Source organism: Musca autumnalis, unplaced genomic scaffold (genome assembly GCF_047663935.1).
Source record: "Musca autumnalis isolate F117 unplaced genomic scaffold, ASM4766393v1 scaffold_2, whole genome shotgun sequence".
Lineage (NCBI taxonomy): Eukaryota > Metazoa > Arthropoda > Insecta > Diptera > Muscidae > Musca > Musca autumnalis.
Window position 1 is genome coordinate 30,478,915 of NW_027411755.1, and position 14,230 is coordinate 30,493,144.

The window sequence follows — 14,230 nt, forward strand, 5'->3', positions numbered from 1 at the left end:
TTGTTTGGAGTTGCATAAAAATATTTTTAAAAAATCCACGTTTGTTTGGAGTTGCATAAAAATATTTTTAAAAAATCCACGTTTGTTTGGAGTTGCATAAAAATATTTTTAAAAAATCCACGTTTGTTTGGAGTTGCATAAAAATATTTTTAAAAAATCCACGTTTGTTTGGAGTTGCATAAAAATATTTTTAAAAAATCCACGTTTGTTTGGAGTTGCATAAAAATATTTTTAAAAAATCCACGTTTGTTTGGAGTTGCATAAAATATTTTTAAAAAATCCACGTTTGTTTGGAGTTGCATAAAAATATTTTTAAAAAATTGACGTTTGTTTGGAGTTGCATAAAAATATTTTTAAAAAATTAACGTTTGTTTGGAGTTGCATAAAAATATTTTTAAAAAATTAACGTTTGTTTGGAGTTGCATGAAAATATTTTTAAAAAATCCACGTTTGTTTGGAGTTGCATAAAAATATTTTTAAAAAATCCACGTTTGTTTGGAGTTGCATAAAAATATTTTTAAAAAATCCACTTTTTGAGGAGGTCAATGAAAATATTTTTTTAAAAAATTCACTTTTGGAGGAATACCATAAAATATTTTTTTATTTTTTATATTTTTAATTATTTCTCTAAAAATTACATCCTTTGCTCTGATCGTCATTAGTAGTCACCGCCGCCACCACCGTAGTCGCCACCTCCGCCACCTCCCATACCGCCATCGCCGCCTCCACCGTAGTCCCCACCTCCCATTCCGCCACCTCCGTAATCTCCCATACCACTAGAAAAAAATAGAAAATTGTAATAAATTTTGAAATAATTATCTCCTCTATGGTTCCATACCCTCCCCAGAATTGAGGTTTAGCTTCAGCAAACATGGCCAATGCCGATAATACCAAAATGGTTAATAGAAATTTCATTGTGATGTTGTTGGTTATTGAAGTTGATTACCTACGATATACTAGTTATTCAAAGTGATATTGGCTTTTATACCTTTCATACCATAGAACTTTGCACAATTCATCTGGCAGCTATGTTACTGCACCGTAAAGTAAACGTAATCGCAAATTCAAAGTAATTTCGTTAGACTTTAGTCTAAAAACTTATTCAAAAAAGCATTAGATTTCCCAATTTGAGCATATAACTATTGTATAGCAAACCGTATATATTCTAAACATGTCTTTGAATATCTTAAGTAAATTTTGTACTAATTTACGATCTAGATCCATTTGAATATCTTGGAAGTCTACATAATATTGTCATAAGCACGTTATTTAATAAGAAATAAACTGTACTCCCTAACAGTTCTACATACGATATTTTAACAGGTTTTGTTCATTCATTATGAAGTCTTTCCATATACCGGCAGGTGTTACAACACTTGTCATCTTCTTCTTGATAAATTTGACATGTTCCCAGCCAGTAAGCAGTTAAAATAAATATGTTATCTCTAGTTATAAATATATATATTTTTTATATTTTAGGTTGGTCCCCCAATAACAACTCATCTGATGCCAAGTATTATACCCACGATTGTGTCTCTTGGATAATTTCCGATCGTACACAAAATGCTGAAAATCTACTGTGGAATAAAGTTAACTAGCGACAATATATAAAAGCGACAATATAGAAAGCGTGGATTTTTAAATATATTTTCTTCAGAATTTTAAAGGCCACAAAGCGTGGATTTTTAAATATATTTTCTTCAGAATTTTAAAGGCCACAAAGCGTGGATTTTAAAATATATTATTCTCGCAATTTTAAAGGCCTTAAAGCGTGGATTTTAAAATATATTATTCTCGCAATTTTAAAATATATTTTTCTCAGAATTTTATTTCTTTAAAAAATCAACTATTTGAAGTTTTTAAAATTTGTATAAAAATTCTTTTAAAAATCGACGATTTGTAGTTTTTAAAATGTGTATAAAAATCTTTTAAAGATCCAAAATTTTCCTTTTTCAAATTCCTATAAAAATTCTTGAAAAATCCACCATTGTGGTTTTTTGAAAAATCCACGTTGTGAGGCCTTTAAAATTCTTAAAACAATATATTTAAAAATCCACGTTCTGAAGCCTATAAAATTCTTAAAACAATATATTTAAAAATCCACGCTCTGAAGGCTACAAAATTCTGAGAAAAATATATTTAAAAATCCATGAAGTGAGGCCATTAAAATTCTCAGAAAAATATATTTAAAAATCCACGCTGTGAGGCCTTTAAAATTCTGACAATAAAAAACGCCAACAACATTCTGAGAAAAATATATTTAAAAATCCACGTAGTGAGGCCTTTAAAATTCTGAGAAAAATATATTTAAAAATCCACGTGTGAGGCCTTTAAAATTCTCAGAAAAATATAAAAATCCACGTTGTTAGGCCTTTAAAATTCTTAAAACAATATATTTAAAAATCCACGTTCTGAAGCCTTTAAAATTCTGAGAAAAATATATTTAAAAATCCACGTACTGGGGCCTTTAAAATTCTGAGAAAAATATATTTAAAAATCCACGTAGTGAGGCCTTTCAAATTCTGAGAAAAGTATATTTAAAAATCCACGCAGTGAAGCTTTCAAAATTCTGAGAAAAATATATTTAAAAATCCACGTAGTGAGGCCTTTAAAATTCTCAGAAAAATTTATTTAAAAATCCACGTAGTGAGGCCTTTAAAATTCTCAGAAAAATGTATTTAAAAATCCACGTAGTGAGGCCTTTAAAATTCTCAGAAAAATGTATTTAAAAATCCACGTAGTGAGGCCTTTAAAATTCTCAGAAAAATGTATTTAAAAATCCACGTAGTGAGGCCTTTAAAATTCTCAGAAAAATGTATTTAAAAATCCACGTAGTGAGGCCTTTAGAATTCTCAGAAAAATGTATTTAAAAATCCACGTAGTGAGGCCTTATAATTGTCAGAAAAAATACATTTAAAAATCCACGTAGTGAGGCCTTTAAAATTCTCAGAAAAATTATTTAAAAATCCACGTAGTGAGGCCTTTAAAATTCTCAGAAAAATTATTTAAATATCCACGTAGTGAGGCCTTTAAAATTCTCAGAAAAATTATTTAAAAATCCACGTAGTGAGGCCTTTAAAATTCTCAGAAAAATTATTTAAAAATCCACGTAGTGAGGCCTTTAAAATTCTCAGAAAAATTATTTAAAAATCCACGTAGTGAGGCCTTTAAAATTCTGAGAAAAATATATTTAAAAATCCACGTAGTGATGCTTTTAAAATTCTGAGAAAAATATATTTAAAAATCCACGTTGTGAGGCTTTTAAAATTCTGAGAAAAATATATTTAAAAATCCACGTTGTGAGGCCTTTAAAATTCTGAGAAAAATATATTTAAAAATCCACACTTTGAGGTCTTTAAAATTATCAAAAAAAATATATTTAAAAATCCACGCTTTGAGGTGTTTAAAATTGTCAGAAAAATATTTTTAAAAATCCACGCTTTGAGGTGTTTAAAATTGTCAGAAAAATATATTTAAAAATCCACGCTTTGAGGTGTGTAAAATTCGGAGAAAAATATATTTAAAAATCCACGTTGTGAAGCCTTTAAAATTCTGAGAAAAATATATTTAAAAATCCACGTTGTGAGGCCTTTAAAATTCTGAGAAAAATATATTTAAAAATCCACGTTGTGAGGCTTTTAAAATTCTGAGAAAAATATATTTAAAAATCCACGTTGTGAGGCCTTTAAAATTCTGAGAAAAATATATTTAAAAATCCACACTTTGAGGTCTTTAAAATTATCAAAAAAAATATATTTAAAAATCCACGCTTTGAGGTGTTTAAAATTGTCAGAAAAATATTTTTAAAAATCCACGCTTTGAGGTGTTTAAAATTGTCAGAAAAATATATTTAAAAATCCACGCTTTGAGGTGTTTAAAATTGTCAGAAAAATATATATAAAAATCCACGCTTTGAGGTGTTTAAAATTGTCAGAAAAATATATTTAAAAATCCACGCTTTGAGGTGTTTAAAATTGTCAGAAAAATATATTTAAAAATCCACGCTTTGAGGTGTTTAAAATTGTCAGAAAAATATATTTAAAAATCCACGCTTTGATGTGTTTAAAATTGTCAGAAAAATATATTTAAAAATCCACGCTTTGAGGTGTTTAAAATTGTCAGAAAAATATATTTAAAAATCCACGCTTTGAGGTGTTTAAAATTGTCAGAAAAATATATTTAAAAATCCACGCTTTGAGGTGTTTAAAATTGTCAGAAAAATATATTTTAAAATCCACGCTTTGAGGCCTTTAAAATTGTGAGAAAAATATATTTTAAAATCCACGCTTTGAGGCCTTTAAAATTGTGAGAAAAATATATTTTAAAATCCACGCTTTGAGGCCTTTAAAATTGTGAGAAAAATATATTTTGAGGCCTTTAAAATTGTGAGAAAAATATATTTTAAAATCCACGCTTTGAGGCCTTTAAAATTGTGAGAAAAATATATTTTAAAATCCACGCTTTGAGGCCTTTAAAATTGTGAGAAAAATATATTTTAAAATCCACGCTTTGAGGCCTTTAAAATTGTGAGAAAAATATATTTTAAAATCCACGCTTTGAGGCCTTTAAAATTGTGAGAAAAATATATTTTAAAATCCACGCTTTGAGGCCTTTAAAATTGTGAGAAAAATATATTTTAAAATCCACGCTTTGAGGCCTTTAAAATTGTGAGAAAAATATATTTTAAAATCCACGCTTTGAGGCCTTTAAAATTGTGAGAAAAATATATTTAAAAATCCACGCTTTGACGTGTTTAAAATTCTCAGAAAAATATATTTAAAAATCCACGCTTTGAAGTGTTTAAAATTGTCAGAAAAATATATTTAAAAATGCACGCTTCGAGGTCTTTAAAATTTTAACAAAAGATATTTAAAAATTTTCAGAAAAATATTTCCAAAATTCCACGCTTTGTGGCCTTTAAAATTCTGAGGAAAATATATTTAAAAATGCACGTTGTGAGACCTTTAAAATCCCAGAAAAATATTTTTAAAAATATACGTTGTCAAGCCTATAAAATTGTTGAGAAATTAAGTTCAGAAAAATATTTTTAAAAATTCATGCTTTTAGGTCTTTAAAATTCGCGTTGTTGTGATCTTTATAATATAAATTTCTCAATAAAGATTCTGAAAATCCTAAATTACTTGAAGGTATGGGTGCCGTATACCACACGACAATACTTATACGCACTACTGTCTAACACTCTCAGTTACTAACCACAATTAGACATTAAAATATATTATTTTTCACAATTTTCACATCCAATTGCCCCCACTGCTGTACTAAAAATTGTAAAGTACCAAACATTTTAATATGAGAATATTTTAATTTCCCCAGACATAAAGCCAACAAAAGTTGAGCACAGCAACCAACAATAGTCAAAACGAAAAGTTTATTATTATTATTATTCCAATTAAATAAACTATTCATAAATGAAAAATGACCTTACTTTTGGCCAGATTTAAATTGCATACTTTTAGGTTGCTTTTATGAAGATAATTTTTATGTTGTATTTTTAGGCAGATTTGTTGATATTTTCACGAATTTCCATGTCGTTTTTAGCGAATTCATTTTTATAATTTGGGCCTGCTGCCAGCATCATTGGGGCTTTTAAAAATAATTTACAATTCCATGTTCATTTTTTCGGACACAAAAGGGGGAATGACATTTAGGCACAAGACGAGAGATCTCCATGGATGAATGGCATGCTAAGGAACGTGTTTGTGCCACAGAAATGAGTTTTATAATCAAATAAAATTGTAGTTTGGCTGGAATCCAAGTGCAAGAAGGTTTTCGAAAGAATTTTTCTTTTCCTAAAGTTAAAAGAGAGCAGACAAACTACTTCAAGAAAAGAAAATCAAGAGCCCGTAGAATTGTGAAACAAAAAAGGCTAACTTAAAATTTATACGTATTTTAACCCTGGCCGGATGCTGGTAAAATGTTGTTTGCCATGAACTCTTTATGCAGTTGAAGTTTTCTAAGAACAAATGAAAAGAAAATATTTACAGATGTTCTCAATGGCATGGACTTCCGGCCGCAAGAAGAGCAAGCAAAAAGGGCTGGGTAAGAGTCACAGTCAAAAACATGTTCCAGCATTTAAATCAGTTGTTATGACATGTAAGTTGTTAACATGTCGGAATTACTGTAACTCATGGCCTTAGAAATAAAATATGCCCTAAAGTATGCTTTAGTTTTTTTGTTTTTCTTGTGACCAGCATAAACGTATATTCTGATTTAGAAAGGCGCCATAAAACAGACATTGTGTAGACATAGAGTTCTTTTTTGGCTAAGATAATCTAAGTAAACTGCCAATCTTCTGATTTATGGTGTCAAGCGGAACAAAAACTTGTCTAGAGGTCCACACAAATAAATCATTACCAATCTATTGTCTATTGGTAATCAATATTCTTTCTGTCTGATGTAGATTTTATTCAGTTCGATTTTTATGAATCTATTTTGGCCACATAAATTTAGAAGAGAATAGATACGGATGGTCAGTTTACGACCAGGAAATTGTTTCTTAAAATGGCAAGTAAGGCCATTACGAAATTTACAAGTCAATTTGGGAAAATAATAAATATCACTCTAATCATACTCACGCTTACAATTACAACTTGTGGAATATAAATAGCAAATATAAATCACATACCTGCAAAGAAAGAAAAAAATAAATTTGAATTAGTTAAGGAAAATAATATAATTTTTAAAATTTCTTCCATACATGTGGCGTATAATTAATATACCACCTAATAATATGTATACGCACGACGTTACCCACATTAATATTAATTATACGCTACGTGGGATATATTGGCAGGGAACTCGAAGATTTTATTGTTTCACCCTACACCATGGCAATTTATATTTATAAACATGGCTCATGTTGAAACCAAAATAGTTAGAATCACCAATTCCTGCAATGAATTTCCATTTATTGCTGCTGGCATTTCTTGCCATTTTCTTACTCATCGTTAATACAACAACTGGACATGTAGTAAAAAGGCAGTTAACGGTAAAGGATATTTTTAAAATTGTTTAAAAATTAAACTAATTATATTCTTTTCTTTATTATTAACAGAGATCACGAGGTTATTGGGATCTCAGCAAAGTGAGTATGAGAGGTAGAACAAGATAACTTCAATGGTTAAATTGGCGCCTTAAGGCGTGGATTTTTGAATATAATTTTCTGAGAATTTGAAAAGCCACAAAACGTGAATTTTTAAATATATTTTTCTGAGAATTTTAAACACCTCAAAGCGTGGATTTTTAAATATCTTTTTCCGACAAAGTTAAACAGCTCAAAGCGTGGATTTTTAAATATATTTTTCTGAGAATTTTAAACACCTCAAAGCGTGGATTTTTAAATATATTTTTCTGAGAATTTTAAACACATCAAAGCGTGGGTTTTTAAATATATTTTTCTGAGAATTTTCAAGGCCTCACAACGTGGATTTTTAAATATATTTTTCTGAGAATTTTAAACACCTCAAAGCGTGGATTTTTAAATATATTTTTCTGAGAATTTTAAACACATCAAAGCGTGGGTTTTTAAATATATTTTTCTGAGAATTTTCAAGGCCTCACAACGTGGATTTTTTAATATATTTTTCTGAGAATTTTAAAGACCTCACAACGTGGATTTTTGAATATATTTTTCTGACAATTTTAAACACCTCAAAGCGTGAATTTTTAAATATATTTTTCTGACAATTTTAAATACCTCAAAGCGTGGATTTTTAAATATATTTTTCTGAGAATTATAAACACCTTAAAGCGTGGATTTTTAAATATATTTTTCTGATAATTTTAAAGGCCTTACAAAGTGGATTTTTAAATATATTTTTCCGACAATTTTATACTCCTCAAAGCGTGTATTTTTAAATATATTTTTCCGACAATTTTATACTCCTCAAAGCGTGGATTTTTAAATATATTTTTCCGACAATTTTATACTCCTCAAAGCGTGGATTTTTAAATATATTTTTCCGACAATTTTATACTCCTCAAAGCGTGGATTTTTAAATATATTTTTCCGACAATTTTATACTCCTCAAAGCGTGGATTTTTAAATATATTTTTCCGACAATTTTATACTCCTCAAAGCGTGGATTTTTAAATATATTTTTCCGACAATTTTATACTCCTCAAAGCGTGGATTTTTAAATATATTTTTCCGACAATTTTATACTCCTCAAAGCGTGGATTTTTAAATATATTTTTCCGACAATTTTATACTCCTCAAAGCGTGGATTTTTAAATATATTTTTCCGACAATTTTATACTCCTCAAAGCGTGGATTTTTAAATATATTTTTCCGACAATTTTATACTCCTCAAAGCGTGGATTTTTAAATATATTTTTCCGACAATTTTATACTCCTCAAAGCGTGGATTTTTAAATATATTTTTCCGACAATTTTATACTCCTCAAAGCGTGGATTTTTAAATATATTTTTCCGACAATTTTATACTCCTCAAAGCGTGGATTTTTAAATATATTTTTCCGACAATTTTATACTCCTCAAAGCGTGGATTTTTAAATATATTTTTCCGACAATTTTATACTCCTCAAAGCGTGGATTTTTAAATATATTTTTCCGACAATTTTATACTCCTCAAAGCGTGGATTTTTAAATATATTTTTCCGACAATTTTATACTCCTCAAAGCGTGGATTTTTAAATATATTTTTCCGACAATTTTATACTCCTCAAAGCGTGGATTTTTAAATATATTTTTCCGACAATTTTATACTCCTCAAAGCGTGGATTTTTAAATATATTTTTCCGACAATTTTATACTCCTCAAAGCGTGGATTTTTAAATATATTTTTCCGACAATTTTATACTCCTCAAAGCGTGGATTTTTAAATATATTTTTCCGACAATTTTATACTCCTCAAAGCGTGGATTTTTAAATATATTTTTCCGACAATTTTATACTCCTCAAAGCGTGGATTTTTAAATATATTTTTCCGACAATTTTATACTCCTCAAAGCGTGGATTTTTAAATATATTTTTCCGACAATTTTATACTCCTCAAAGCGTGGATTTTTAAATATATTTTTCCGACAATTTTATACTCCTCAAAGCGTGGATTTTTAAATATATTTTTCCGACAATTTTATACTCCTCAAAGCGTGGATTTTTAAATATATTTTTCCGACAATTTTATACTCCTCAAAGCGTGGATTTTTAAATATATTTTTCCGACAATTTTATACTCCTCAAAGCGTGGATTTTTAAATATATTTTTCCGACAATTTTATACTCCTCAAAGCGTGGATTTTTAAATATATTTTTCCGACAATTTTATACTCCTCAAAGCGTGGATTTTTAAATATATTTTTCCGACAATTTTATACTCCTCAAAGCGTGGATTTTTAAATATATTTTTCCGACAATTTTATACTCCTCAAAGCGTGGATTTTTAAATATATTTTTCCGACAATTTTATACTCCTCAAAGCGTGGATTTTTAAATATATTTTTCCGACAATTTTATACTCCTCAAAGCGTGGATTTTTAAATATATTTTTCCGACAATTTTATACTCCTCAAAGCGTGGATTTTTAAATATATTTTTCCGACAATTTTATACTCCTCAAAGCGTGGATTTTTAAATATATTTTTCCGACAATTTTATACTCCTCAAAGCGTGGATTTTTAAATATATTTTTCCGACAATTTTATACTCCTCAAAGCGTGGATTTTTAAATATATTTTTCCGACAATTTTATACTCCTCAAAGCGTGGATTTTTAAATATATTTTTCCGACAATTTTATACTCCTCAAAGCGTGGATTTTTAAATATATTTTTCCGACAATTTTATACTCCTCAAAGCGTGGATTTTTAAATATATTTTTCCGACAATTTTATACTCCTCAAAGCGTGGATTTTTAAATATATTTTTCCGACAATTTTATACTCCTCAAAGCGTGGATTTTTAAATATATTTTTCCGACAATTTTATACTCCTCAAAGCGTGGATTTTTAAATATATTTTTCCGACAATTTTATACTCCTCAAAGCGTGGATTTTTAAATATATTTTTCCGACAATTTTATACTCCTCAAAGCGTGGATTTTTAAATATATTTTTCCGACAATTTTATACTCCTCAAAGCGTGGATTTTTAAATATATTTTTCCGACAATTTTATACTCCTCAAAGCGTGGATTTTTAAATATATTTTTCCGACAATTTTATACTCCTCAAAGCGTGGATTTTTAAATATATTTTTCCGACAATTTTATACTCCTCAAAGCGTGGATTTTTAAATATATTTTTCCGACAATTTTATACTCCTCAAAGCGTGGATTTTTAAATATATTTTTCCGACAATTTTATACTCCTCAAAGCGTGGATTTTTAAATATATTTTTCCGACAATTTTATACTCCTCAAAGCGTGGATTTTTAAATATATTTTTCCGACAATTTTATACTCCTCAAAGCGTGGATTTTTAAATATATTTTTCCGACAATTTTATACTCCTCAAAGCGTGGATTTTTAAATATATTTTTCCGACAATTTTATACTCCTCAAAGCGTGGATTTTTAAATATATTTTTCCGACAATTTTATACTCCTCAAAGCGTGGATTTTTAAATATATTTTTCCGACAATTTTATACTCCTCAAAGCGTGGATTTTTAAATATATTTTTCCGACAATTTTATACTCCTCAAAGCGTGGATTTTTAAATATATTTTTCCGACAATTTTATACTCCTCAAAGCGTGGATTTTTAAATATATTTTTCCGACAATTTTATACTCCTCAAAGCGTGGATTTTTAAATATATTTTTCCGACAATTTTATACTCCTCAAAGCGTGGATTTTTAAATATATTTTTCCGACAATTTTATACTCCTCAAAGCGTGGATTTTTAAATATATTTTTCCGACAATTTTATACTCCTCAAAGCGTGGATTTTTAAATATATTTTTCCGACAATTTTATACTCCTCAAAGCGTGGATTTTTAAATATATTTTTCCGACAATTTTATACTCCTCAAAGCGTGGATTTTTAAATATATTTTTCCGACAATTTTATACTCCTCAAAGCGTGGATTTTTAAATATATTTTTACAAAAATTTTAAAGGCCTCTAAGCGTGGATTTTTAAATATATTTTTACAAAAATTTTAAAGGCCTCTAAGCGTGGATTTTTAAAGACATTTTTACAAAAATTTTAAAGGCCTCTAAGCGTGGATTTTTAAAGACATTTTTACAAAAATTTTAAAGGCCTCTAAGCGTGGATTTTTAAAGACATTTTTACAAAAATTTTAAAGGCCTCTAAGCGTGGATTTTTAAAGACATTTTTACAAAAATTTTAAAGGCCTCTAAGCGTGGATTTTTAAAGACATTTTTACAAAAATTTTAAAGGCCTCTAAGCGTGGATTTTTAAAGACATTTTTACAAAAATTTTAAAGGCCTCTAAGCGTGGATTTTTAAAGACATTTTTACAAACATTTTAAAGGCCTCTAAGCGTGGATTTTTAAAGACATTTTTACAAAAATTTTAAAGGCCTCTAAGCGTGGATTTTTAAAGACATTTTTACAAAAATTTTAAAGGCCTCTAAGCGTGGATTTTTAAAGACATTTTTACAAAAATTTTAAAGGCCTCTAAGCGTGGATTTTTAAAGACATTTTTACAAAAATTTTAAAGGCCTCTAAGCGTGGATTTTTAAAGACATTTTTACAAAAATTTTAAAGGCCTCTAAGCGTGGATTTTTAAAGACATTTTTACAAAAATTTTAAAGGCCTCTAAGCGTGGATTTTTAAAGACATTTTTACAAAAATTTTAAAGGCCTCTAAGCGTGGATTTTTAAAGACATTTTTACAAAAATTTTAAAGGCCTCTAAGCGTGGATTTTTAAAGACATTTTTACAAAAATTTTAAAGGCCTCTAAGCGTGGATTTTTAAAGACATTTTTACAAAAATTTTAAAGGCCTCTAAGCGTGGATTTTTAAAGACATTTTTACAAAAATTTTAAAGGCCTCTAAGCGTGGATTTTTAAAGACATTTTTACAAAAATTTTAAAGGCCTCTAAGCGTGGATTTTTAAAGACATTTTTACAAAAATTTTAAAGGCCTCTAAGCGTGGATTTTTAAAGACATTTTTACAAAAATTTTAAAGGCCTCTAAGCGTGGATTTTTAAAGACATTTTTACAAAAATTTTAAAGGCCTCTAAGCGTGGATTTTTAAAGACATTTTTACAAAAATTTTAAAGGCCTCTAAGCGTGGATTTTTAAAGACATTTTTACAAAAATTTTAAAGGCCTCTAAGCGTGGATTTTTAAAGACATTTTTACAAAAATTTTAAAGGCCTCTAAGCGTGGATTTTTAAAGACATTTTTACAAAAATTTTAAAGGCCTCTAAGCGTGGATTTTTAAAGACATTTTTACAAAAATTTTAAAGGCCTCTAAGCGTGGATTTTTAAAGACATTTTTACAAAAATTTTAAAGGCCTCTAAGCGTGGATTTTTAAAGACATTTTTACAAAAATTTTAAAGGCCTCTAAGCGTGGATTTTTAAAGACATTTTTACAAAAATTTTAAAGGCCTCTAAGCGTGGATTTTTAAAGACATTTTTACAAAAATTTTAAAGGCCTCTAAGCGTGGATTTTTAAAGACATTTTTACAAAAATTTTAAAGGCCTCTAAGCGTGGATTTTTAAAGACATTTTTACAAAAATTTTAAAGGCCTCTAAGCGTGGATTTTTAAAGACATTTTTACAAAAATTTTAAAGGCCTCTAAGCGTGGATTTTTAAAGACATTTTTACAAAAATTTTAAAGGCCTCTAAGCGTGGATTTTTAAAGACATTTTTACAAAAATTTTAAAGGCCTCTAAGCGTGGATTTTTAAAGACATTTTTACAAAAATTTTAAAGGCCTCTAAGCGTGGATTTTTAAAGACATTTTTACAAAAATTTTAAAGGCCTCTAAGCGTGGATTTTTAAAGACATTTTTACAAAAATTTTAAAGGCCTCTAAGCGTGGATTTTTAAAGACATTTTTACAAAAATTTTAAAGGCCTCTAAGCGTGGATTTTTAAAGACATTTTTACAAAAATTTTAAAGGCCTCTAAGCGTGGATTTTTAAAGACGTTTTTACAAAAATTTTAAAGGCCTCTAAGCGTGGATTTTTAAAGACATTTTTACAAAAATTTTAAAGGCCTCTAAGCGTGGATTTTTAAAGACGTTTTTACAAAAATTTTAAAGGCCTCTAAGCGTGGATTTTTAAAGACATTTTTACAAAAATTTTAAAGGCCTCTAAGCGTGGATTTTTAAAGACATTTTTACAAAAATTTTAAAGGCCTCTAAGCGTGGATTTTTAAAGACATTTTTACAAAACTTTTAAAGGCCTCTAAGCGTGGATTTTTAAATACATTTTTACAAAACTTTTAAAGGCCTCTAAGCGTGGATTTTTAAATACATTTTTACAAAAATTTTAAAGGCCTCTAAGCGTGGATTTTTGAAGACATTTTTACAAAAATTTTAAAGGCCTCTAAGCGTGGATTTTTAAAGACATTTTTACAAAAATTTTAAAGGCCTCTAAGCGTGGATTTTTAAAGACATTTTTACAAAAATTTTAAAGGCCTCTAAGCGTGGATTTTTAAAGACATTTTTACAAAAATTTTAAAGGCCTCTAAGCGTGGATTTTTAAAGACATTTTTACAAAAATTTTAAAGGCCTCTAAGCGTGGATTTTTAAAGACATTTTTAAACAAATTTTAAAGGCCTCTAAGCGTGGATTTTTAAAGACATTTTTAACAAATTTTAAAGGCCTCTAAGCGTGGATTTTTAAAGACATTTTTAAACAAATTTTAAAGGCCTCTAAGCGTGGATTTTTAAAGACATTTTTAAACAAATTTTAAAGGCCTCTAAGCGTGGATTTTTAAAGACATTTTTAAACAAATTTTAAAGGCCTCTAAGCGTGGATTTTTAAAGACATTTTTACAAAATTTTTAAAGGCCTCTAAGCGTGGATTTTTAAATACATTTTTACAAAAATTTTAAAGGCCTCTAAGCGTGGATTTTTAAAGACATTTTTACAAAAATTTTAAAGGCCTCTAAGCGCGGATTTTTAAAGACATTTTTACAAAAATTTTAAAGGTCTCTAAGCGTGGATTTTTAAAGACATTTTTACAAAAATTTTAAAGGTCTCTAAGCGTGGATTTTTAAAGACATTTTTACAAAAATTTTAAAGGCCTCTAAGCGTGGATTTTTAAAGACATTT

General features: G+C 28.2%; 3 long non-coding RNA genes across 3 annotated transcripts in view; 2 read left to right on the forward strand and 1 right to left on the reverse strand.

Annotated features, from left to right (window-relative positions):
- Positions 1-14,230, reverse strand: part of LOC141393851 (uncharacterized) — a 394,506-nt gene that overhangs the window by 169,585 nt on the left and 210,691 nt on the right. The window lies entirely within an intron of this gene.
- Positions 1,232-1,666, forward strand: LOC141392674 (uncharacterized). Its single transcript, XR_012409848.1, has 2 exons — positions 1,232-1,417; positions 1,480-1,666. It is a non-coding gene; the product is annotated as an uncharacterized lncRNA (long non-coding RNA).
- On the forward strand, positions 6,880-7,253 carry LOC141392675 (uncharacterized). The gene is made up of 2 exons (XR_012409849.1): positions 6,880-7,009; positions 7,076-7,253. It is a non-coding gene; the product is annotated as an uncharacterized lncRNA (long non-coding RNA).